This window comes from Silene latifolia, chromosome 3, assembly GCF_048544455.1.
Source record: "Silene latifolia isolate original U9 population chromosome 3, ASM4854445v1, whole genome shotgun sequence".
Taxonomy (NCBI): Eukaryota; Viridiplantae; Streptophyta; class Magnoliopsida; order Caryophyllales; family Caryophyllaceae; genus Silene; species Silene latifolia.
Window position 1 is genome coordinate 39,304,376 of NC_133528.1, and position 25,780 is coordinate 39,330,155.

The 25,780-nt window shown below is 38.9% G+C and overlaps 1 non-coding gene across 1 annotated transcript; it reads left to right on the forward strand.

Moving 5' to 3' along the window:
* The first annotated feature begins 20,262 nt into the window (after positions 1–20,262).
* LOC141650255 (small nucleolar RNA R71) lies at positions 20,263–20,369 on the forward strand. The gene has a single exon (XR_012546298.1). It is a non-coding gene; the product is annotated as a small nucleolar RNA R71 (small nucleolar RNA).
* The last annotated feature ends 5,411 nt before the right edge of the window (positions 20,370–25,780 follow it).

The following is a 25,780-nucleotide window of genomic DNA, read 5'->3' on the forward strand; positions in this document are numbered from 1 at the left end:
TTGGTGTATAAGCTTACAAGCCTCATTGAAGAGATATGTGATGGATCAAAAATGCAAGGATTCATAGGCTCGCATTTCATCAAACATACCATGTGCATAAGTTGAAATCACAACAAGCAAGCAATTTAGTTATGAAAACGTATTAGATTAAGCATGAATCAATCCTAGTGATTAACAATAATTAACAAGGGTAAAGAGAAATTATAACTATGAAGATGATTCCAAATAATAAAGCAAAGAATAATAGAAGTACTTGATGATTGATGGAAGGCTGTCAATCCTCCAAATAAACCCAAATAATCTTCTAATTACCCAAAATAAAGGAAGAACAATAGAGAAATTAAGGAAAGATTAAGATGTGATTAATATTGAGAAATGTATTACAACTAAATTAAGACTAATTTGAGAATAGATTAAGAGAGCATAAGAGTTGATTAAGGAATAATTAAGAGATGATACTAATCTAGGTAGTACAAAGGGGTATTTATACTAAAGATTAGGTACAAAGATTAGGGTTACTAAGGGCTTAAATGACTATTAAGTCCCTAAGAAAAGTTGAGGAAATGTTACTCCCGAGGGAAATGAGCGGATTCTCTTGCTAGTCCTGCCTCGGTCCGCTCGTACTGTGGTATGGCAGGGACTCTTCTGCCTTGTGATCCGCTCGGATCCTGGGGAAGACGCTCGACTCTTGGCGCTGCAAGCCGCTCGTCCTGGGAATAAGACGCCCGGATCTTGGTGTTCTGGGACGCTCGGATCCTGCACGATCCGCTCGGATTCCTGGACAGACTGCTTCTCTTCTTTGGCTCCTCAACAATCCGCAAGGATCGTGTTGGGGATGCAAGGATCGTTTCGTCATTGCCCATTTCACGTTATTATCTACTTAGGCCTCTAGCGTTGGTCTTCTCTTTGATGCTTGGTCATTAGGTGCGATCCATTTAGCTCCATTTCGCCTCTTAAATGCAAGGTTAGCAATCCTTTCCTACCAAGGAGACAAAACCTCAAAGAATATGCAAAATGGGAAACTAAAGATAGTAAATCACCCAAATAAGTGCTATAAAGCATATGAACGAGGTTAATTCGAGGACTAAATGTGCTCAAATATGAGTCACATCAAACATCCCCAAACCGAACCTTTGCTCGTCCCGAGTAAAGAGGTGACTAAAACTAGGACCTTTATTTAAACTAACCTACTAATATAGCTGATATGAGACAATTAGCAGGTCTCACTCTGCCCCTTCAACTCATAACAAGACAACCATGAGGTAGGATGCCTTCTTGCGAGGCAAGGTGGGGCTTGCCAAAATGGCGATGCATCCAAGCATTAAGCACACAAAAACAAGTAATGGATGCATCTACAAAAATGAATAGCCACTTTCCTCATCTAAGTGGCGGTAATTATCTGAAAGGGAAGCAATCTAAGGGTACACATTCCATCATAGATACGGTTTCTTCAAACTACTAAGCCTAGAAGGATACCAATAAATCACCTCCAAGTTGTGTCAAGCTAGGGTACCTTTGTCCTCAATTGTTAAATGCTTTCGTCAAGAGTAGTCTCCCTATGGTGTTAGAAACACTGGAGGATTACGGAATTCCCCTTCTTGCCTAGACAAGAAGAAGGGTCGCCCCCTCTCTACCATGCACAAAAGTGGATTCGATGGATAAAGGGATCAATGTGTTTTGAGTTTCATATGGGAGTTTGCTTTTGATGTTGTTGTTATTCCCCCCAATTTTTTGTGGTATTTGACAATTGAGAACACTTTCTTTTTGCCATTTCTTGATGTTTGGCATTTGATGCTTGACAATTTCAACTTTTTGCATTTTTGAACATTTTCAAAGTTACCCCAATTAGTAACGAGGGTGCCTTTTATTTGAAGCATAGGAGTTCTTATTTTTGTACTCCTCTTTTCTTTGATGCAAATTGGAAACTTCTTGATTTTTCATTTCAATACTTGTACTCGATTTAATAAATTTTTGTGCCCATTCCCTTTTGTTGACAAAATGTGGTAGATGTGGAAGATGGTTGCATGGTTTCAAGGGTCACCTTGGAATAAATGGTAGCCAAGGAGTTATCACACCACAAGGTATTCTTGACTAAGCCTTAATCCATGGGGCAAAGGATACTGTCATGACACATCCTAGGGTGTTTTAGAAGTATTCTAAAGAGCAAAGTCTTAAGAAGAAAAAGTAGCTACAAGGGCTTTATATACACTTGTCAAGTTTCCCAAATAGTTGTTTTCACAAAATTTTCCTAAAATGCAACTACATGCCATGATTCAACTAACATTTATACAACCTAATGCAAATGCTTCTATAATATAGTATGGCATATAAGCTAATGCAACTCCTAAAATCACATTGGTGTATACCGCATCAATCAAAATAAAGCCACATAGTCATTAACATAGAGAGGAAAAAAGGAGATGGGAAAGATCATACCATGCGGTCTTCATAATCCTCATGCCTCGGATGTGGCGTAGTCGATTAATGTGAAAAAGGATAGACAAACAAACAAACAAGTATATACAAAATATACAATTCTACACTATAAAGGAATGAACATATTTTTGGTTTTATTTTTCAAATTTTTATGGTTTTTGTTTTTGTGAAATAAAGGAACATGTTTTTATATTTTTTAAAATTTTTCAATTTTTATAATTTTTGATTTAAAAGTCAAGTTAGAATTTCCCATCCCACACTAGTACGGGCATTGTCCTCAATGGCCAACACGATAGGAAATTATGCAAGCTAAATGAGAATGCATGATTTCTACACTAATATGCAAACTATATGACATATACACAAGTGATGCATTCTAAACTACACTATATGGTGCATGATTTTATTGGTTGGAGAGCTAATTTAGATTAACTCCCAATGCTTGTGTTTGAACTTCCCCAAACCAAGTAAGACACTATTTCAAGTGTAAAAAATGGGGGATTTCATGGACAAGTATGCAATGCATGAAACTAATTGTAATTTTGGATTTTCAAAAGTAGGAACAATAAATTTATCATCACCTATGATGCGTGTCCTTAATATGATATTTTACACCCTATTTTACACGCATTTCAGAGCTCAATTATGTAGTTTATGCTACTATTTTCCCTATTTCCGTCTACTTTCGTGTTTTTGTATAATATTGCAGAAATGTGAAGAATCCAGCGAAAAATGAGCCGAATCCGTCCCCGAGTATTTATCATAGGACCTGACATGAAGTAGTGACTCGAGAGATGAACTTGGTGCACGTTTCAAGGCCTAAAAGATAGCAAAAGCATGGTTGCGTACAAGTTGCAAAGCTTAAACAAGCGAAGAAGTGCTTCTCGACATTGCAGCCTTATTCAGATGGCTATATCTCGAGTTCTAGAGCAGATAATCGACTGATTCCATTTGAAGGTGAAAGCTTATCCTCTTAGCTTTCCAACGCCACATAGAACACCTGATTTGACCAAGTAACGAAGAAATGGCAGCTGTTTTAAGATCGGTGCGCGCAGCAGGAATCGTCAGAATGCATTACTGTACAGCGCATGTGGTCGATCGACTGGTTCCAGTGGTCGATCGACCACCCCACGACCTGATGCGCAATTTAAAAGACGAGAGACCAAAGCCCAATTGTAATTAGGTTTAGGAATAGGTTACGTTATTTTCCTATATAACGTAACTTTACCTGTTGCTTGAGAGATCTATCATTCATTAGCTTAGTTAATTTCAGTTCCTATAATACATTAGTTATTCGTAGTTACAATTCTCAATAAAGTTCGTACTTTGCTTTCGGATTCATCTTGTTCCTTTGCTTCGGTAATTCTAATCTTTTAATTCCTAAATTGTTATTTCGTTTCAGTAGTTTTAATTCTTGCTAGATAAAATCCCAAAGCCCTAGTTATAGTTTTATGCGAATTTATTCATCAATTATTTCAATTATGCAATTCTTTATGCCTATTATCAAATTAGTTATTGTTATTTGCATAAGTATGAGTAGCTATACACCTCTTGCTAAGATGTAGGGGATCTATGGTGTAGATGGCATTAGAATAGGTGTGACCCCGCATTAGGGCTTGGTCGATCGACTGGTTTAACTAGTCGACCGACTGAGCCGGTTGGTCGATCGACTGGGGTAGCTGGTCGATCGACTGACTTCGTGTCTGATTAGCACCGTATAATTCGTTAAGTGCAATATTTAGCAATGAGACCGAGAGGAGACTTGTTAGATGCTTAGTTTTGACCAACCCGTAGATCGAGAGATAGGGAAGGGCATTAATTAACGAATTAAGACGACTAAATTGCTAAGATCGAGAGATAATGTGATTTAGGCTTTAAGAATCACTAATAGGGGCGAGAGCTAGCATTAGTGAGACTTAGAGACTAGTAGCATAGGCCGAAAGGAACTACTAGTTAACTTGGACCGAGAGGACTTGTTTTACCCATCCTACACGACTGTATTTCGAACTTACCTAGGATTATGTGCCATCGCAGCTATGGTGAACCGACCGTCTTAGCATTTCTTTTATCATTGTTTACATCTTTTGCAAATTTTATTTTATTTATTTAGTTTTTGTTATTAGTTTTAGAATTAATTCACATCAAAACCCCCCTCATTGTTACCGTTAGACTAGAATTAATAACAACTATTATCTCCCTATCTCCCTGCGGATCGACCCTTACTACCGCTTGCAAGTAGTAGTTTGGTTTTATAAATATTATTTTTGGTGCACACAACGACAGACATCAAATTTTGGCGCCGTTGCCGGGGAGGCAGCGCTAGTTTTAGTTGTTTTTTATTTTAGTCTGTGTTTCGCCTCAAGGGAAGACTGAGTACCTTGAGGCAGTTCTTACCATCTCCTCTAGTGTTGTTTTGTTAGGTCCTACAGGTCCTATCTACAGTACTTCAGAAGGGTCCACCCATGTTCCGTTCTCAGGAGCAGCAGGTGGAGTTTTGTGGGAGATGCGGCGGAATGGGACACATAGCTGATGCATGCAGGAGCCCTATGGAGAAGATGTTTGCCTTTCATCAATTTAAGCTCGAAAATGCGTATAATTACGCTTATACTTCACCGCATCAATCACATGTGCCTCCTTATGTAGCCCCATCACCATCCACTCCGTCACAACAAGAGTCGAATAATGAAGTTGCAGATTTGACAAGTCTAGTGCAGCTGCTTATGGTGGAGGTACAGAAAAGTAATGCGACGAATGAGGTCTCAATCACAGAGCTGAAATCTCAATTTGCTACATTAGATAAGACTGTAGCTGAGATACCGAGTCAATTTCACTCTCTGAATCAGCGAATTGAGACCGTACATGCAATGACGCTGAGGAGCGGTGCTACTCTTGATGGACCCGAGAGAGCTGCTGAAAAAGGGAAGAAGAAAAAAGGCGAGAAAAAGACGATCAGCAGTAATCACGGTCGATCGACCGCATCACCCAGTCAATCGACCACCCTTAATTCTTCAGCGACACTTCCTGATCCTTCTGACCATTCTAGAAAAAAAGAGAGTGGTCGATCGACCGACCCCACTGGTCGATCGACTGAGGAAGCAGCTGATGTCGAACCAATCCGTCCTCCAATGCCAGATAACTTGAGAGACTTCTTGTTTCGGGGTAGGACGGCTCCGAAATTATCGAGGCAAGATCCAAATGCTGATGGGTCAGTCCCGGTTTCAAAGTATGACCCGATGACGATTAATGGTTCATTTTTTAGACGGTCTGAAGAAGGTTCGAGCTACAACAATGACAAAGTAGTGGATTTTCAGCCTAAGTCCACTGATGCCGGTATGAGAGACCTAGAAGAGAGGGCAAAGCTACTACTGACAACCCCTTATCCAGAGAGACTAGTGCCAACCAAAGATGAGGTAACATTCGATAAATTCAAAGATTTAGTGCTTAGTCTTAATGTGCAAATACCTTTCTTAGAGCTAGTTAATCAAATACCTACATTTATGAAGTTTGTGAGACAGTTACTAGCTAAGAAAAGGTCTTTGAATGCTGTCGAGTCTGTGCATTTAACTGAAGAGTCTAGTTCATACTTAACTCACACTGCTGATCGTAAACTGTCTGACCCAGGTAGTTTCTCTGTCCCCTATAGTATTGGTACCTTCTCAATTGAGAAGGCATTATGTGATCTAGGGGCTAGTGTTAGTGTTATGCCATTGAGTCTGGCTAAGAAATTGAAATTAACTAGATATACTGTTACTGATATGACTGTACAAATGGCTGACCGTTATGCAGTTCGGCCAGTAGGGGTCTTAGAGAATGTGCCTGTTCAAATTGAAAAGTTCTTTTTTCCTGTTGACTTTGTTGTTTTGGATATTCCTGAAGATGTCAACACCCCAATTATTTTGGGAAGACCGTTTCTGCACACTGCTGGTGCAGTAATTGATGTAGGGGAAAGAACTTTGAGATTTAAGATAGGAAAGCACTCCATATTGTTTGCCCAGTCTCATAAAAAATGAGACCCTATGTGCCCCGTTACTTGCAATGTGATTTCTGAAAAGAAATCTTATGTTGAGATTCCTACTTCCTTACCTGTACCTTTTCCTGTTATGACACCTCCGCCCCAGATTGGGAGCAATATGGAGGACGATTCTCTTGTTTTGGATGTTGCAGGAACCGGTTTGGGGAAGAAAGAACATTGATCGCCTTGTTTGTGAAGGAGCCCATTATTCAGAGAGGCGGTTTGGGATGTCTGAGCTATGCAACTGACGAGGAGCCAGATGAGGAGCCCAAGAAGAAGGAGCCAGTCAAAATTTTGGTGTCGGATCTTGAGTGTGAGGAGCTAGAAGATGATGGCCATGCTTGGGAAGATGCTAGAGATGATCCATTGAGTATTCCAGTCGGAGTAGAGTGGAGTCCAGCTTCTGAGATGAGCACTGCGGAAGGTACTTCATGTAGAGAGAAGCCTTGGTCGGAGATTTTCCGCAGTTTCCGTTGATCTATGCGTTTCTTAGACCCTTTAAAGACTATTTTATTGCTTTTAGACTATTCATCGTTTTTCGTGTGCGCGAGACTTTGCATTTTAATTGGTTTGCTTAGGATTTATTTAGGCTTTAGACAGTTACTTTGGGTTTTGCGCATTTGGGCGCGTTATTATGTGTATTTGCAGGTTCATAGACCTTGTTAGCTCAATTTATTGAGCTAATTGAAGAAATCAAAAAGTTACAAAAGAGGTATTTCGATCGATCGATCGCGGTATGGTCGATCGATCGAGCGCTCGATTCCAGGAGCTTCGTTCTGTCACCTGGTCGATCGACTGGGTAAGGTGGTCGATCGACCATTGCCCGCTGCTGTACCTGTTTTCGATCATTCCCCTGCTGTGTTTGGTCGATTTGCGGAGTTGAGGGAGTCTTTTCTCCACTTTATTCTTCGATTTATCTCTGTTTTCTTCCGTTTCCTTATTTTGCACATAATTTTGCGTTTAATAAATTGTTTTATCGAAATCATGCGCGGTACTTTTGTTTCTTTTCAGGTACCTATGGTAGCACTGCTGGCTACTGAAACCTCCTAGCTCACGCTGGTTTGGGGAGGTTTCCTGCTGCGCTTAAAGTCTTGTGAGTTTCCGAGTTTAACTTCATGTCTTATTTAGTTAGTTATCGCAAAAATCCCATTTCCCTTTTGTTTCTTTTATATGATTTTGCACAATGGGGACATTGTGTGATTTGGTTTGGGGAAGGGTTTTGCGTCGCATTTGCATTGTTTTTATTGCATTTCAGTTACACGTTTATTGCATTTCTGCTTGCATTGTATTTATTTCTTATATATATATATATATATATACAAAAATTCAAAAAAATTGAAAAATTTCAAAAAATTTCAAAAAAATGCGCGTTTATTTTAGCATATAGGTTGAGTCGGAACGGTAGTATTTCAATGATGACATTGCATTTTCAGCTGTTTATGCCTAAGCCTTGCTTAATTGACATGTTATTAGTAGAATCATTTGCATACCTACGAGTTTTTGTTAAAATATTTGCTGAACGAATAGACTTGACCTGAAATTTTGGCAACCTACTTATAATTTCTAAGGATTAGAGCTCATATAACTAGTGTCATTTGTGACCGGTTTCAAGTAGGATTGTGAGTAGTTACTCCTTGCATATCATGTATCATTAATTTGCACATTTATGAAATTCAATTGCTTTTTGCCTGCATACATTCGGGTTAGTGGTTGGTGTCACATGCAGGGAGGTGCTTCCAACTTCCCCTTTATTTCATTTTTACCCATTGAACTCCACATTAGCCAAATTTGCCTGTTGACCCTTAGCTACATCCAAATTTAGCCTGCCTTGTCAAGCTAGTATAATGTATGCTTTTGCGGTATATAATTTATTGTGCCAAGTTTGGTCTGTATTGCGTTATTTGGAGATGGTAGAAAAGAAAGAAGGAGGATGAAAAGAAAAGAATTGGAAAATGAAAAAAAAAAGAAAGAAAAGAGAAAAAAAAAAGAAGTTGAGAAAAAATTCGAAAAAAGAGAGAAAAATGTTGAAAGAAAGAAACCGTGAAAGGAAAAGATGTTGTTTGTAGACGATTTCACTCCTATGCTTTATTTACATTTATTGAGGAGTATTTCCAGTTCGGTTTGGTGAGTTTTGTGCCAAATGAAGGGCATTGTGCTTAATTCTATAATTGAGTTGGAGATGGATGTTGTCATATGGTTTTGTTTAGGTACTAGCTTGATCACCTATACCTCCACATTCCCATAAATGTTTTGCCTTTTCTTACCCATTGCCTCACTTTACCATATTTTTGTAAGCCCTCGGCTGTGACAGGACCTTGTTTGGTTGGAATGTATGTACGGTAGTTAGAATTGTCTATCATATTAGTTGCATGCATGTTTATGTGGGTCGTAGTCTAGGTGAGCGGCTATTTCTCTTCCTCTCTTACACATATATGCTTACCCTTTGCTTCATGAGAGAAGAGTGACCCGTGAGAGTCCAATTTTAAAGGTCTTGCAAGGTCGACGGTTCAGAAATTTTTAACAACTACATAACTCGTTTGCATGATTCATATTGCTAATTGATTGTTAGTTGTTGCATTAAACTGGTTTAGGCTTTACAGTTTGCATTTCGCTCCGAGATTGAAATCGTTCCATTAGGTTTTAAGATCGAGTCTAGTTCTTGCTTGGGGACAAGCAAGGGTTTGGTTTTGGGAAGTTTGATGCCTGTCCTTAATATGATGTTTTACACCCTATTTTACACGCATTTCAGAGCTCAATTATGTAGTTTATGCTACTATTTTCCCTATTTCCGTCTACTTTCGTGTTTTTGTATAATATTGCAGAAATGTGAAGAATCCAGCGGAAAATGAGCCGAATCCGTCCCCGAGTATTTATCATAGGACCTGACATGAAGTAGTGACTCGAGAGATGAACTTGGTGCGCGTTTCAAGGCCTAAAAGATAGCAAAAGTATGGTTGCGTACAAGTTGCAAAGCTTAAACAAGCGAAGAAGTGCTTCTCGACATTGCAGCCTTATTCATATGGCTATATCTCGAGTTATAGAGCAGATAATTGACTGATTCTACTTGAAGGTGAAAGCTTATCCTCTTAGCTTTCCAACGCCGCGTAGAACACCTGATTTGACCAAGTAACGAAGAAATGGCAGCTGTTTTAAGATCGGTGTGCGTTGCAGGAATCGTCAGAATGCATTACTGTACAGCGCATGTGGTCGATCGACTGGTTCCAGTGGTCGATCGACCACCCCACGACCTGATGCGCAATTTAAAAGATGAGAGACCGAAGCCCAATTTTAATTAGGTTTAGGAATAGGTTACGTTATTTTCCTATATAACGTAACTTTACCTGCTGCTTGAGAGATCTATCATTCATTAGCTTAGTTAATTTCAGTTCCTATAATACATTAGTTATTCGTAGTTACAATTCTCAATAAAGTTCGTACTTTGCTTTCAGATTCATCTTGTTCCTTTGCTTCGGTAATTCTAATCTTTTAATTCCTATATTGTTATTTCGTTTCAGTAGTTTTAATTCTTGCTAGATAGAATCCCAAAGCCCTAGTTATAGTTTTATGCGAATTTATTCATCAATTATTTCAATTATGCAATTCTTTATGCCTATTATCAAATTAGTTATTGTTATTTGCGTAAGTATGAGTAGCTAAACACACCTTGCTAAGATGTAGGGGATCTATGGCGTAGATGGCATTAGAATAGGTGTGACCCCGCATTAGGGCTTGGTCGATCGACTGGCTTAACTAGTCGACCGACTGAGCCGGTTGGTCGATCGACTGGGGTAGCTGGTCGATCGACTGACTTCGTGTCTGATTAGCACCGTATAATTCGTTAAGTGCAATATTAAGCAATGAGACCGAGAGGAGACTTGTTAGATGCTTAGTTTTGATCAACCCGTAGATCGAGAGATAGGGAAGGGCATTAATTAACGAATTAAGACGACTAAATTGCTGAGATCGAGAGATAATGTGATTTAGGCTTTAGGAATCACTAATAGGGGCGAGAGCTAGAATTAGTGAGACTTAGGGACTAGTAGCATAGGCCGAAAGAAGCTACTAGTTAACTTGGACCGAGAGGACTTGTTTTACCCATCCTACACGACTGTATTTCGGACTTACCTAGGATTATGTGCCATCGCAGCTATGGTGAACCGACCGTCTTAGCATTTCTTTTATCATTGTTTACATATTTTGCAACTTTTATTTATTTATTTAGTTTTTGTTATTAGTTTTAGAATTAATTCACTTCAAAATCCCCCTCATCGTTACCGTTAGACTAGAATTAATAACAACTATTATCTCCCTACCTCCCTGCGGATCGACCTTTACTACCGCTTGCTAGTAGTAGTTTGGTTTTATAAATATTATTTTTGGTGCACACAACGACATGCATCAACCTAGATGTTGCCAAGGTGGAATGATAGTCCTTAACTTTTACAAGGACACCACTAAAAATTGAAACAATTAGATGTTAATCAAGTTAGAAAAACATGAAAATTTTGACAAGAAAAATGAGGGGTAAAGAAGAGTTTCACCTTGGCCATGGTGGGTAGCTCATGCCCTCTCTACCCAGCTTATGAACATCTTCATTCGTTACCATCATCCCCTGGCCTCCAAGATCACTATCCCATTGTGCTCGCGATTCGTCACTTTCATAGAAATCCATAAATTCGTCCCCCTCGCTATTAACCTCCGGCCTATCACCGCCACTTGACTTTTATCCTTCTCCTTCTTCATGTCCATGTGTCCCACCGTTGGCATGTTCCAATTTTGGAAAAAGGATATCCATTTGAGCCTAAGAGGGAAGCATTCCCTCGTCACTAATATGCCCTTGATGGGCCAATCGGTGAAATTGTGGATAGAGAGCATAGTAATTGTCCACCCTTGCTTCATATTGCTTTTGGTGCATGTCTTGGAGTAGACCCGTGACAAAGTCATCTCTAGGAAGGATGAAGGGATTTGGGTGATTTTATGGTTGATAAGGAAATGGGTACGGCGGGACAACAACTTTGTCTTTTTCATTTGTTTCAGGTTCATGTTGTTGAGGTTGGGTATGTGTCCTCGACAATAATGCGATCAAATGTTTAAATCTCATATTAAGAATACATAAGGGAATGTAACATTTTATTGTCAACTGATCCACATTAATCGGTAATGATTGGCTGACTAGAGTTTGACATTACTGTCGTGCGACGGTAGTGATCAGTTGATCCCTTAAGGTCATACCTCTAAGGAAACATTCTTAATTGACTAATTAATTAATTGTATGACGATACAAGTTAATTAATTCCATAAAATTGAACAAATGATTTTGTGAGTAATTATACGTATCTTATTGTAATTTGATTAAATAAGATTCGTTCTAAGTAATTAAATTGTTTTATTACTTAAGATTTATTTATTGTTTATGAAACAATTGAAATAAGAATGAATTGATTATTATAAATACAAGTAGTTGTGATTTATAATTATATGACCCATTTTAAGTAATAGTAATTGTGAATTACTAATTAATTTTTGTATGTGATTTATTTTGTTTATATAATGATTTTTAATTTGTTAAAAATGCATTATTTAAACAACATGTCTAGTAACATGTCCAATATGTCACACAATACATATTAGCAAATTGACAAACTTAAAATGGACCCTTATAATGTTAAGGGTGCCGTGTAAATGAAGGAGAGAAGGTTGGTTGTGCTTAATTCTTTTGTTTAGTGGAAGACATCATGATTACCTACTAATCTTAGGCTTCCCTATCTACACTCTTGAGAAGAGAAAAATGCTAAAGTATTGGGCACTCTACCCATGGCAAAATACCGGTGGCCTCCTCTATACACACTCAAGTAGTGTGTTTTCATCTAACACTAATTCATTCTAATATTATTCATTCACTTGAATATTGACTTATTTCTCTAAGTTTTGTTGTTGAACAAAATCATAAAAACTCACATAAAATCTCTAATATTATTCTCTTAATACTAGAAGTAGTATACACATAATATTAGTATTTTTAAGGGAACAAATATTAATTCTAGTAATCAAATTAATATTTGTATTAAGAAGGATTTCTTGGTACAATCCTTGAGGAGAGATTCTAAAATTGAATCTTGTTCATCCATTAGGAAAGCTCAAGAACTAAGTAAGGTAGGAGACCTTACTAGTGCCTTAATAGCCGAAAATACATATGTAAGGAACCGTTTTTTCTTCACTCTTGTATTTTATTTTGCATGCATAAGATCTAGAACTAATTTTATGACTAAATTAATTTATCACATATTCAATATGTAAACTTTTGAGATTATCGAATCTAACAGGGTAGAAGGTGGGGTTTGATTTGCTTGGTTGGAACGAGTTGGGATGAGGTAGGATGGTACTTGTGAGAAGGGACCCATTCGAGGTGATATCCTTGTTAAACCTTCCATTGGAAGAAAGATGGGGGTGCTCCCCTTGGTGATCCACTTTATCTTTCGCTCAATGCCTTCAATAGCTATCCAATGGTGTTGTTGGAGAATCAACATTTCATCAATCTTGGTGTTGCCCGGAAGAGGTATATAAGTATTGTTGTTGTTGAAATTGGGGTTGAAGAATTTTGCAAGCCTTGTTATTAATCCCCCATTGACAATGTGGATCATACCATCATCATCTCCATTCCGGAACTTTGCCTATCTTTCAAGATGTATTAAGGGGGCGTTGAAGTGATAACCGCTCCTCCCTTGTATCTTTAGGTATGACTCCATAAAGACTATATCGAGTTCATTCACAACCGCGGGATCACGACGGGCTATGAGAGTGCTTGTGATAAATCGGTAAGTTAGCCGAATGATGGGGTTTTGAATGTAAGAGGCCGAGCATGCCTTAATGAAAGAGAAATCGCGGCCCGTCATGGCTAGCCATAGAGGTGTTATGCTATAATTCCGAGGTTTTGATGTACGGGCAGGCGATACATCAAGACCCAACACACTAGCAAACTCCACAAGAGTCATCATTCGAGTTATGTTCTCTAGTCTAAACTCCACACAAATCGTCTTGTTCAAGGTAGAAATCTTTAGAAAACTCAAGAATTCGAGGACTAAGGGCCGATAAGTGAACTCATGCATGTTGAACATGGTTGAAAGACCAAATAATTCAAAGAGCGCCTCGGTTTGATGATAAATGCCTAGTTTTCTTAATGTCTCATGGCACATGAATTTAGTAGGAAGAATGTTCTTACCAAGGAGACGATGAAAGACGATTCTTTGGGCATCATTGACAAATTCTATGTTGGAGAACTTATTAAGTCTTGAGAGATCAACTATTTCTTCATTCTCTCTCCTCAATGTGTTGAGGTGAGATGTTGAGGAGCTTCCAATTATTATTCTTCTTCTTATTTCTCTAGGCAAGGACCCTCTTGTTTTCATCATTAAAGATAGATCTTGGAATTTGGCTTGTTGAAGATGAAGATATTCTTTGTAATTGAGATCCTTCTTGAAACCCTAGGTTTTGGGGGTTTTTAATTTAGAGAGGTGAATGTGTGATTTTTGTGTGAATTGAGTCATATGGGAGAGGGTTTTATGTTTTATAGAGGAAAGGGAGGTGAGGTGTCATAACATGTGTGGTGGGTAGGAGAAAGCATATGTCGAAAATAGAAGAGCAGCAGGGGAGGGAGACGCGCGGGCCATGCTCGGGACGAGCGGATATGTGCTTTGCAGAAAAATCATAAGAGCAGATAGAGACGGGCGGATCGAGCTCAGGACGCTCGGATCCTCAGTTAGTGCACTCTGGAATTTTCAACCCGTGCTGGGACGCGCGGATTTTGCTCAAGACGGGCGGCTCAGGGCCTAGAACGAGCGTCCTAAATGTGATATGCTCTGATTTTGTAACAGAGTGTTTTATTCAATTCCAGGACCCACATGACCCGCGTCCTGGAGTCAAGACGCTTGGGTTACTCCCTAGGACGCCCGGATCATCTGCAGTTCCCACGGGCTCAGGTCTGCCCGTGGGGGTTTCCTCCTTTTTGTTCTTCTCTCCCTCATTTCATTCATTAAGGGTGCTTCCCCACACTTGAATCCTTCATTCATCAAAAGAGTTAGTAACACTCCCTCAGCGACTCTCATGTCAAAAATCATGCTTTATGAAAATGCAATAAAGTTAAAAATACAAGTAAGAAGAGTTAGTATATTTACAAATGGTGGTTTGGAGAGGACTCCACCAAACTCTCTCTTTGATGGTCTTTTCATAGCGGGAGAGGTTCGAGTTGGATGACCTCTACTTCTCCGATGAATGCTCCTTCATAATATGGCTTCAACCTTTGGCCGTTGACTTTGAACTTGTTTCCATCTTCCGACTTTATTTCGAAGTCGCCATAATTTCCTACTTCGGTGATTACATAGGGCCCCATCCATCTTGAATTTAACTTCCCGGGAAAGAGTCGATATCGGGAGTTATATAGAAGGACTTTGTCTTACTTGTGCAAGGACTTTTGTCTAATTCTCTTATCATGGAGCATTTTTGTTTTGCCCTTGTAGATCTTTGCATTTTCCTAGGATTGTTGTCGGAATTCCTCCAACTCTTGAATTTGAATTATCCTCTTTTGACCACTTAACTTGAGGTCAAGGTTGAGAGCTTTGATTGACCAGAAAGCTTTATACTCCAATTCGATTGGCAAATGGCATGCCTTTCCATAGACTAGCTTATAAGGGGAGGCTCCTATGGGAGTCTTATAGGCCATCCTATAAGCCCAAAGAGTGTCATCAAGCTTCATACTCCAATCCTTACGAATCTTGTTAACAACCTTCTCAAGAATTTGTTTGATCTCTCTATTCGAAACTTTAACTTGACCGCTTGTTTCAGGATGGTATCCCAAACTGGTTCTGTGTTGAACGCCATATTTTGTCAAAAGAGATGTGAGCTTCTTTTCATGGAAGTGTGTCCCTCTATCACTAATGATTGCTCTAAGGACTCCGAATCTTGGGAAGATTACTTTCATGAGGAGTTTAGTAACCGTCTTGGCATCATCAGTTGGAGTAGCAATTGCTTCTACTCATTTTGATACATAATCGACGGCTACAAGAATGTACTTGTTTCCTTGAGATGATACAAATGGTCCTTGGTAGTCAATTCCCCAAACATCGAAAATTTCTACCTCCAATATTCCTCGTTGTGGCATCTCATTTCTCCAAGAAATGTTCCCAGTTCTTTGGCAAGGATCACAATGGAGAATAAATTCTCTAGCATCTTCAAACATGGTAGGCCAAAAGAAACCTGATTGAAGGAATTTAGAAATAGTTCTTCGTGCTCCATGGTGTCCTCCATAGGGCGATGAATGGCATCCTTCTAAAACACCTTGAACTTCCCATTGGGGGTATTCAGCTTCGGTAAAGTCCATCACTACATTACTTGTAAGGATTGGGATCGTCCCAAAAATATCTCTTGACTTTAAACAAGAATCTCTTTCTTTGATTGTAGTTTAAGTTTGGAGGAAGAACTCCTCCAATAATGTAATTAGCATTGTCGGCGAACCATGGTGTGTTGTGCCTCTCAAGTTGTGAATGGATGGCCATCAAGATATCATCGGGGAAATAGTCATTGATCGGTGTCTCTCCCTCATCATTGTGGAATCGAATTCTTGACAAGTGATCCGCTACCACATTCTTGGCTCCTTTCTTATCTCTTATCTCCAAATCAAATTCTTGGAGTAGCAAAATCCATCTCAACAATCTTGGTTTTGCTTCTTTCTTTATCAAGAGATGTCTAAGAGCACGATGATCCGAGAAAACAATCACTTTTGATCCAAGCAAATAGGAACGGAACTTGTCTAGTGCATAGACAATGGCAAGGAGTTCCTTCTCGGTAGTATCATAGTTCACTTGGGTGGCATCAAGAGTCTGGCTTATGTAATAGATATCATGCGAGGCTTTTCCTACCCGTTGGCCAAGAACCGCTCTAACGGCGTAGTTACTCGCATCGCACATGATCTCAAATGGTAGTTCCCAATTTGGTGGTTGGATGATCGGTGCCAAGATCAATGCTTCCTTGATTCTATCAAAGGCTTCAACACACTCATTAGTGAATTGGAATTGGGCATCTTTAAGCAAAAGTTGAGTGAGGGGTTTCGCGATTTTTGAGAAATCTTTTATAAAACGGCGATAGAAACCCGCGTGACCGAGAAAGCGCCTCACTCCTCTAACATTCACGGGAGGTGGGAGTTTCTCTATCACCTCAACTTTGGCTTTGTCAACTTCGATCCCCTTTTCCAAGATTAAATGACCCAATACAAAACCTTCATTGACCATAAAGTGACACTTTTCCCAATTCATGACAAGGCTAACATCTTCACATTTTTGCAATACAAGAGAAAGGTTATGTAAGTAAGAGTCAAAATCTTTTCCGTAAAAGATAAAATCATCCATAAAAACTTCCATTATGGTTTCTAGATAATCGGAGAAGACACTCATCATGCATCTTTGGAAAGTCTCGGGGGCATTACATAGTCCGAAAGGCATTCTCCTATATGCAAAATTACCATGGGGACATGTGAAAGTAGTCTTGTGTTGGTCATCCGGGTGTATCGGGATTTGGAAGAATCCCAAGTACCCATCAAGGTAGCAAAAGAATTTGTTAGGGGCTAACCTCTCAAGCATTTGGTCAATGAATGGTAAGGGGAAATGATCCTTTCTTGTTGCGGAATTCAATTTACGATAGTCAATACACATACGCCAACTGGCGATCTTCCTTGTGGGTATTAGCTCGTTCTTATCATTTGTCACCACCGTGGTACCTCCTTTCTTGGGTACCACTTGAACGGGGCTGACCCACAAAGAATCCGATATAGGATATATGATTCCCGCATCAAGTAGTTCATAACCTCCGCTTTTACAACTTTTTGCATATGAGGGTTTAGTCTCCTTTGGGCTTGGATGGTAGGCCTATGGTTTTCTTCTATATGAATTCTATGAATGCAAAAATTGGGGCTTATCCCCTTAAGGTCATCTAGACTATAACCTATATCCTTTTCATGTTCTTTTAACACATCAAGCAAACTTTCCAATTGATTCTCATCAAGTTTTTCATTAATAATCACGGGGTTGGTTTTAGATTCATCAAGGTAAGCATACTTCAAATTTGGGGAAGGGGTTTGAGAGTTAGAGTTTGTACCTCACTTTCTACCATTGAAGGTTCACTAAGGACATGCTCCATTTCAATTATACATTCCATTATCATGGCATATTGACTTGTTCCTCAAGCTCCTCATACTCAAATTCCATGACATATTCGTCTAGCTCTTCGGCTTGTATGATATGATCATTGGTTACTTGTTCTTCTTTAGTGAATTATGATGCTTCCTCAAGAATGTTATTTATCAACATGGATTGCTCGTAGGTGAGCTCTTTGTTGGCTAGAGCGGCTTCTAGGAGGTCTACTTCCAATTCCCAATGCTTGTTTTTGGCCTCACTTGCTTCTAAGGCTTCCAATGATTGCAAAGGGTCTTTGATGACGGTAGTACTCATATGGTCCTCTACACAACAATCTATAATATCCATCTTGCAAGGTACACTAAGAGTAAAAAGGTGAGAAGTACCTTGAGGAAGTGCTCTCCCCCAAGGTAAAGAAAGACACAACTAAAAACAATTAATGAAAATCAAATCAATTTAACACCGTCCCCGGCAACGGCGCCATTTTTGGTCCGGTTAAAACTCATCATCAAAAGCTACCAACCAAAACAATATTTATAACTTCACAAACTATTCTTAGTAAAGAGGCAAGTAAAGGTCGGATCCCAAGGGATGGGTATTGATGTAAGATTCTCAATTGCAAATAGCTATGTCTTAAGGTGTCACAATTTGGGATGAGATGAAGTTGGTCTAAACTAATTAACAAGATGAAAGTAAAGTAATGAAAACAAGCAAGGTAATTAAAAGGAGATGTAAACAATCGATTAAAAGCACTAGGGTGTCATGGGTTCATAAGGGATTCATGGGAGTTGATCATACAAACATGTTCTCAATTATATAGCAAGCACTTATTATTATGATGGGATCGAGTTTGTGTATATCTTACAATCCCTAAGAAGGTTTGGGTCCCGGAGCCGAATCGATTAGATTGTACAACAGCTACAAGTCGACTTAATCCTTCCTATTCAACTATATGCATGGTCTAATGAGGCTCGAGTTGGTGTATAAGCTTACAAGCCTCATTGAAGATATAGGTGATGGATCAAAAAATGCAAGGATTCATAGGCTCGCATTTTATCAAACATAACATGTGCATAAGTTGAAATCACAACAAGCAAGCAATTTAACTATGAAAACATATTAGATTAAGCATGAATTAATCCCCATGTTTGTTTCCCCTAATTCCCTATTAACCCTAGCTAAGAAAACTACTCACTCATTATCAAGTTAACCATGCTAATAACGTTGTCAATCATATTAACAAAGCAAAAAATGATGAATAAGTGAAAGTGATTAACAATAATTAACAAGGGTAAAGAGAAATTATACCTATGAAGATGATTCCAAATAATAAAGCATTGAATAATAGAAGTACTTGATGATTGATGGAAGGTTGTCAATCCTCCAAATAAACCCAAATAATCTTCTAATTACCCAAAATAATGGAAGAACAATAGAGAAATTAAGGAAAGATTAAGATGTGATTAATATTGAGAAATGTATTACAACTAAATTAAGACTAACTTGAAAATAGATTAAGAGAGCATAAGAGTTGATTAAGGAATAATTAAGAGATGATACTAATCTAGGTAGTATAAAGGGGTATTTATACTAAAGATTAGTTACAAGGATTAGGGTTACTAAGGGCTTAAATGACTATTAAGCCCCTAAGAAAAGTTGAGGAAATGCTACTCCCGAGGGAAATGAGCGGATCTTCTTGCTAGTCCTGCCTCGGTCCGCTCGTCCCGTGGTATGGCACGGGCTCTTCTGCCTTGTTGTCCGCTCAGTTCCTGGGGAAGACGCTCGGCTCTTGGCGCTGCAAGCCACTCGTCCTGGGAACAAGACGCCCAGATCCTGGTGTTCTGGGACGCTCGGATCGTGCACGATCCGCTCGTATTCCTGGACAGACTGCTTCTCTTCTTTCGCTCCTCAACAATCTGCTAGGATCGTGTTGGGGATGCAAGGATCCTTTCGGCATTGCCCATTTCACTTTATTATCTACTTAGGCCTCTAGTGTTGGTCTTCTCTTTGATGCTTGGTCATTAGGTGCGATCCATTTAGCTCCATTTCGGCTCATAAATGCAAGGTTAGCAATCCTTTCCTACCAATGAGACAAAACCTCAAAGAATATGCAAAATGGAAAACTAAAGATAGTAAATGACCCAAATAAGTGCTATAAAGCATAGGAACGAGGTTAATTCGGGGACTAAATGTACTCAAATATGAGTCACATCAAATAGATGAACAATACTCAAGGTGTGCCCCACACCGCCACAATAATCGCAAAACCTTTGAGGGGGATAGTGCATAGGTGGAGACCTAGGTTCTTGGACGTAATAAACCTTGCAATGGCTAGGTCCACTCTCATTGGCATGCTTCGAGTCTCCATGCTTCTTTGCCAATTTGAACTCTTCAAATTCCTTTGTCAAAGTATCCAATTTCGCCTTATACTCTATCTCTATCTTGGAAGGTCCTTCACTTTTGTAGTCCACATCTCTAGCATAACTACTCTCCATCTCGGAAATGTTTTGAATCATTTCCGTGATTTGAGCGTTATTCATTCCATCAAAATTTCCACCGGACGCCGCCACGATCATATCCCGGAACCTTTGCTCAAGATTTTGGAAAAAGGTTTGGGTGGTCATCCATTTTGGGATGCCATGATGTGGACAAGATGAGAGGAGGTCTCTAAAATGCTCCCAAGCTTCACTTAGAGTTTTCATTGGTCTTTGTTTGAAAGTTTGAATCTCATGGCAAATTCTTGCGGTCTTGGAAGGTGGGTAGAACTTATTGATGAAGGCCTTGGATAGAGCTTCCTAAGTAGTGAACGTGCCCGGCTCGTGGGAATTCAACCACTTCTTAGCGTTGTCCTTCAAGGTGATGGGGGAGAGCATTAAGAGAATTTGCTCCTCCGTCACACCGTTGTGCTTAATGGAACCCGCTTTCTCTTTGAAAGAGGTGAGATGTTGGTGTCCATCCTCATTCTTCATCCCATGGAAGGTGTCTTGTTGCATGTAGTTGATTACATGATGTCGGAGTTAAAATGTATTGGGAGCAAGGGCTCCATTGTTGATAGCCGAACAAGCACGGTTGGGATCCGACCTATTATAATAACCCATAGGTTGGTCCGCCATGTCTTCGTTTATGAGATTGTTTCGTGGAGATTCGGTATCGTTTGTATGGTTGGAATGTTGTGAATGTGTTGGTGAATTTTGTGGTGAATCAATGGGAGAGTTTTGAGGTGGAGAGTTATGTGGAATGTGAAGTGGTGATAGAGTGGAGGAAGAGGGTGGTTGGTTTAAGTTATCAATTGTGGAATTGTGGTTGATTGGTGGGTTAAAAATGGGTGGAGATCCTCGAACTGCCGAAAGAGCTAATCTTCTTCTTGCCCGGAATGTCTTCTCGATCTCGTGATCAAGTGGGAAAAGAGGTCCGATGTAGCATCTATTCATGCATTTAACAAAAGATCAAATAGTCCTAATGCAAGAGATGCACTAGGACAAAGGGGAGAAAACAAACAAGCAACAAATAAGAGAACTAAGCTAGATGAAAACAAATAATCCTATCCAATATTGCCGTCCCCGGCAACGGCGCTAAAAACTTGTTAGGAAATTTTATCTTTACTCCTTTCGCAAGTGAACGATTGCTCGTTGTAATATGCAAAAGGGTCGAACCCAATGGACGGAAATTGTGGCACTAGGAATACTTGTTCAATAACTAGTTTAGTTCGATCTAAAAAGAGGTGGTTTGAGTTCTAAACTAATGACTAGAATGTAAACTAAAACAAGTAGGAATTGAGCAACAATTAAGTTTGTCTAAACGATGTTTAAAGAGACTATGACAGTCAGGTTCACCCAAGTAGTATGGAGACGGGAAATAGGCATGGGCTAATGGTTATCTAGGTTGTTACAACATGTAGATTCCAACCGCTCGATGTAAATCCTACACTTGAGCCAAGATTAACCAACTTACTCATTCAATTAACCTAACTCAAAACTTGTTATCAAATCCTAATTACTACTTAAGTTACTCACTCAAATAGTGGATAGATTGTTAGAAGAATTAACTCAACTTACTCATTTGAACAATTCTACAAACACCTTATGTGCATAACAAGTAGTAAATGTAAACAACCTAAGAATTACCATTAATCCATGCCAAAAGCCTTTCCTTATCACTACAAGGGATTCCCCTACATCCTAGTAAGGCACTACTCACACATACTCATGGTGACGTAAGCAAAAGATGAAGAATTTAGCATAAAACAAGCAAGGGGAAACATGTTTGCAAATTCTACTAACTAAACAATTCAATATGTAAATAAATGAAAGATGAACAACAATAGAGAAGAGATTATACCAATATTGAAGACAAAGTTGCACCCTTTGATTATATAGAAGAATAATCTTCACCAATCTCGAATTAACAACCCAATACCAAATGTAAACAATTAAATAACACTAATTCTAAGCTAATATAAGAAGTCATTAATGATTGATTAAGGAAAGATTAAGGGTTTGATTAAGGGTTTGCATAAAGATTAAGGGAATAATTTCAGATCTAGGGTATATGTTACAAATGATTAAGGGAAGGGGTATTTATAGGTTGCACTACAATTAGGGTGAAAATACAAATGGGCTTGAATTTCGGAAGAGGGACTCCCAGCCGGTGGGCCGGTCGTCGGTGCCTGGCCCGGCTGGGAGTTCGCTGGAAGGAAAATGTGGAATTTGAAGTCATCAGGTGTCTCTGGCCGGTGGTCCACCGGCCGGGGGTGCATTTGACTTTTTCTTCCTTTTAGTTGACTTTGGACTTCATCTTGTACTCCCAGCCGGTGGACCGGCTGCCGGTGCCTGGCCCGACTGGGTGTTCGCTGTAACTTCTAGCCTTCTTCTTTTCTTCATGTTTTCCCAGCCGGGTGGCCGGCTGCCGGTGGCATGACCGGTTGAGAGTTCGCTGTAAATTTCACCCATTTTGCATTGCGAAGTATGTTGGGAAAGTCCCAGCTGGCTGACCGGTTGTTGGCCTACCGGCTGGGAGCTCATCTCAGCATAACTTTCTCCTTTCTTCATACTTAGCCTATCAAACTGTCTCCTTTTCTCTGACTCCTCCATCCCCGCCTCAAAACCTGCAAGAGGGGCATAATATCATAGACTAGGGAGTCGGGGTACAAAATGCAAGGAAAAACGTATAAAACCGACTCGAATTGAGTCGGAAAGTATGAAAATAAGGGAGGAAGTTGGTGCAAATGAATCCTATATCAGTAAGTAATGTGAAGGCTGTTAGAAATCTATATCTCATTATACAACATATTCATATATGTTACAATTTAATTTAGTCATAAAATTAATTCGTGATCTTATGCATGCAAACATAAATAAACATAGGGAAGAAATCGTCATTCTTACTTTGAGTTTTTGGATATATGGGCACAAATGAGTTCTCCTACTCACTTGTTCTTGAGCTTTCCTCTTAAATGGAAGAACAAGGATTCAAAGATAGAATCCCTCCCAAAGATATATACCCAAGATAACCTCTTAAAACTAATATTATTTGAACTAGAACAATATTAATTTTATTAAAATTGACCCAAAATATTGTATTTGGTCTCTTGTTTTTCGGTCAAGAGAAGAGGGAAGAAGGATTAATATTCACTCTAAAATTTCTATAAGTTTTAGATGGGTTTTGAATGAATAATACACTAGTTTTCATGTAGTGTATATTAGGGAAATTATAGAGAAAAACTCTTGGCCTTTCTCTATGACAAAACCGGGTAGGGTGAGGGAACAAGGCCAATGCATGGCATTTTCTCTTACCCATAAAATGTAGGCATGTAAGAGTAGGTATTAGTGTGATGATTACACTTTTAAATAAAATATAAAGCACACTTAATACCCTAATATTTTGGTACATTATTTTGTCAATTTGTCACATGTAACATGTTCCATGACATCATGTATATAAAATGTATTTTTAACAATTAAAAATCAACATATTAATAAAATATGTCATTTATAAAATTAACCTAGTAATTCATAATTACTTGTACCGCAATGGGTTCCCGAGTCATAAATTTACAACATTCTGTATTTATAACAAATTATTCATTCCGTTTTAATTGTTTCCGTAAACAATAATTTCATCTAAGTAATAAAACTATTCGATCACTTAGACCGTATCTCATTTAGTCAAATTACAATGAGACACGTAAATATTACTTCCAAAATCGTCCGTCAATTTTTAAGTAATTTAATTAACCTGTATCGTCATACGATCAATTAAATATTCAATTAAGAGTGTTAACCTTTAGGTATGACCTAAGGGGATCAACTGATCACCACCGTCGCACGACAGTAATGTCAAACTCTAGTCAGCCAATCATTACCGATATGTGTGGACCAGTTGACTGTAAAATATTACTTCCCACATGTATTCTTAAAATGAGACTTAAACATGTGATCATCATGATCGACAGTTGTGATCGCATTATTGTCGGAGGACACATATTCCAATAATCTCCCACTTGTCCTCGACAAGTGTGCGTCACCAATTCTCTTGTCCTATTACTATCTCCCACTCAATGCAAGGTGTCTTTCAGGTCGTACTTGCAAGTGATCATATCGAGAGTGGCTTCCTCGATCTGGAGAATAACTGATTGACCGGATTTATCTACCATAGATACCTTCCGAGCGTGGCCACGCATTTCCAGTTCATTACTCCTCGAGTGGCCCTGAGATATTGTTATAACCCTGATAAGGGGTGGACAATTCCTATTGCACTTATTCCCTTCGACTAGCCACAGCCATCATAACCCAAAATATGCCCATTTGACCTCATTTACGAAGGTCGTAGTAACACAAATCAAAGTTAATCTGAAACTGTGCCATCTTAGGCGAACAGTCTTTAGTCAAAAGAATCAACTCATTAGAATACTATAGTAGCTCTCGCCACGACCAGGCTATATAAATTTGCCAGAACTCTATAAGCGGTCATAAGGCCCGACAAAGTGTTCCTAACAGTCTGCCTATGTGATGGACTAGTCATCTCACATGACTTCATGGCACTTGAACTTGCCATCAATCGCATCACAGTCAGGTCACTTCGAGACGTCACCTCATACAAGTGACTATGGGCGAATACTATGTTAATCCGTGTTCACTTTAACGGGGTTCAATTGTCTCTACAACCCGTTTGGATGTAACAAAGTATAAGGTGAGTTAATAATAACTCAAACGACGAATGTCGACATCACATTCGGGTAGTCAATACCATATTATAACCTTGTGATGTGTATCGTAAGTGTGTAAACACTAGTCGATTGCAATAGAAGTTTAACATACCATGTGTCCATGTGTTCGAACTTCTTGTATTGCATTATCCTTTATATTCATGTTATCTCTCATAGCATGAACCTTACCAAGTACACATATAGGTTCCCAACCTAGGTTTAGGTTCTTTATCTTGAAAGAACTTTCTTGTTGTTTATCACATAACCAACGAATTGTGGTGGATGATATAACTTGCACTAGTCAAGCGTTCTACCAGCTTGCAATGCACTAGGTATACATTTTGTAGGGTCTTGCAACATTTGTCAAGATGATTAGCCTAACACTTCTCATAAGTCCTAGCATATTAGAAAATATTAGTTTTGAGTAACTTCTTACTTTAACTAAGTATCTTTCCAACTTCTTATTTCTCCTAATAGCTTGAATAGCTTAGGATTTTCATAAATCCTTTCGCGTTTTCGAACTTTAATACGTGCAACTTCTTGTCACATAACAGAGTGTTCTGTCAAACACTAGCACAGCTCATTAGTTCTCCTCGAGAATTCATGACGATTCTTTTATGGCTTACCAATGAGTCATCATGCTCTTAAGCATATGATTCATTATTGGACATGTGCATGATTATTCTAATGGCGGAAATATTAGCAATCTCTAATCATGTGATAAACCATTCTTAGGTTCAATGAATAACCATGACTGCTAATGGTAATTCCATTTTCATTCACATGAGTAACCTACGTTTCTCGTTGATTTTATGTGTATATCTCAATACTTATCCAACATCCCATGATGTGATTGGATTCATCATAGTCCATTTTCATCCAGAATTGAAAACTCAAATACTTCGTGAAGATAGTACTAGCTCGTCATTCTCAATGAGTAATGAGTTA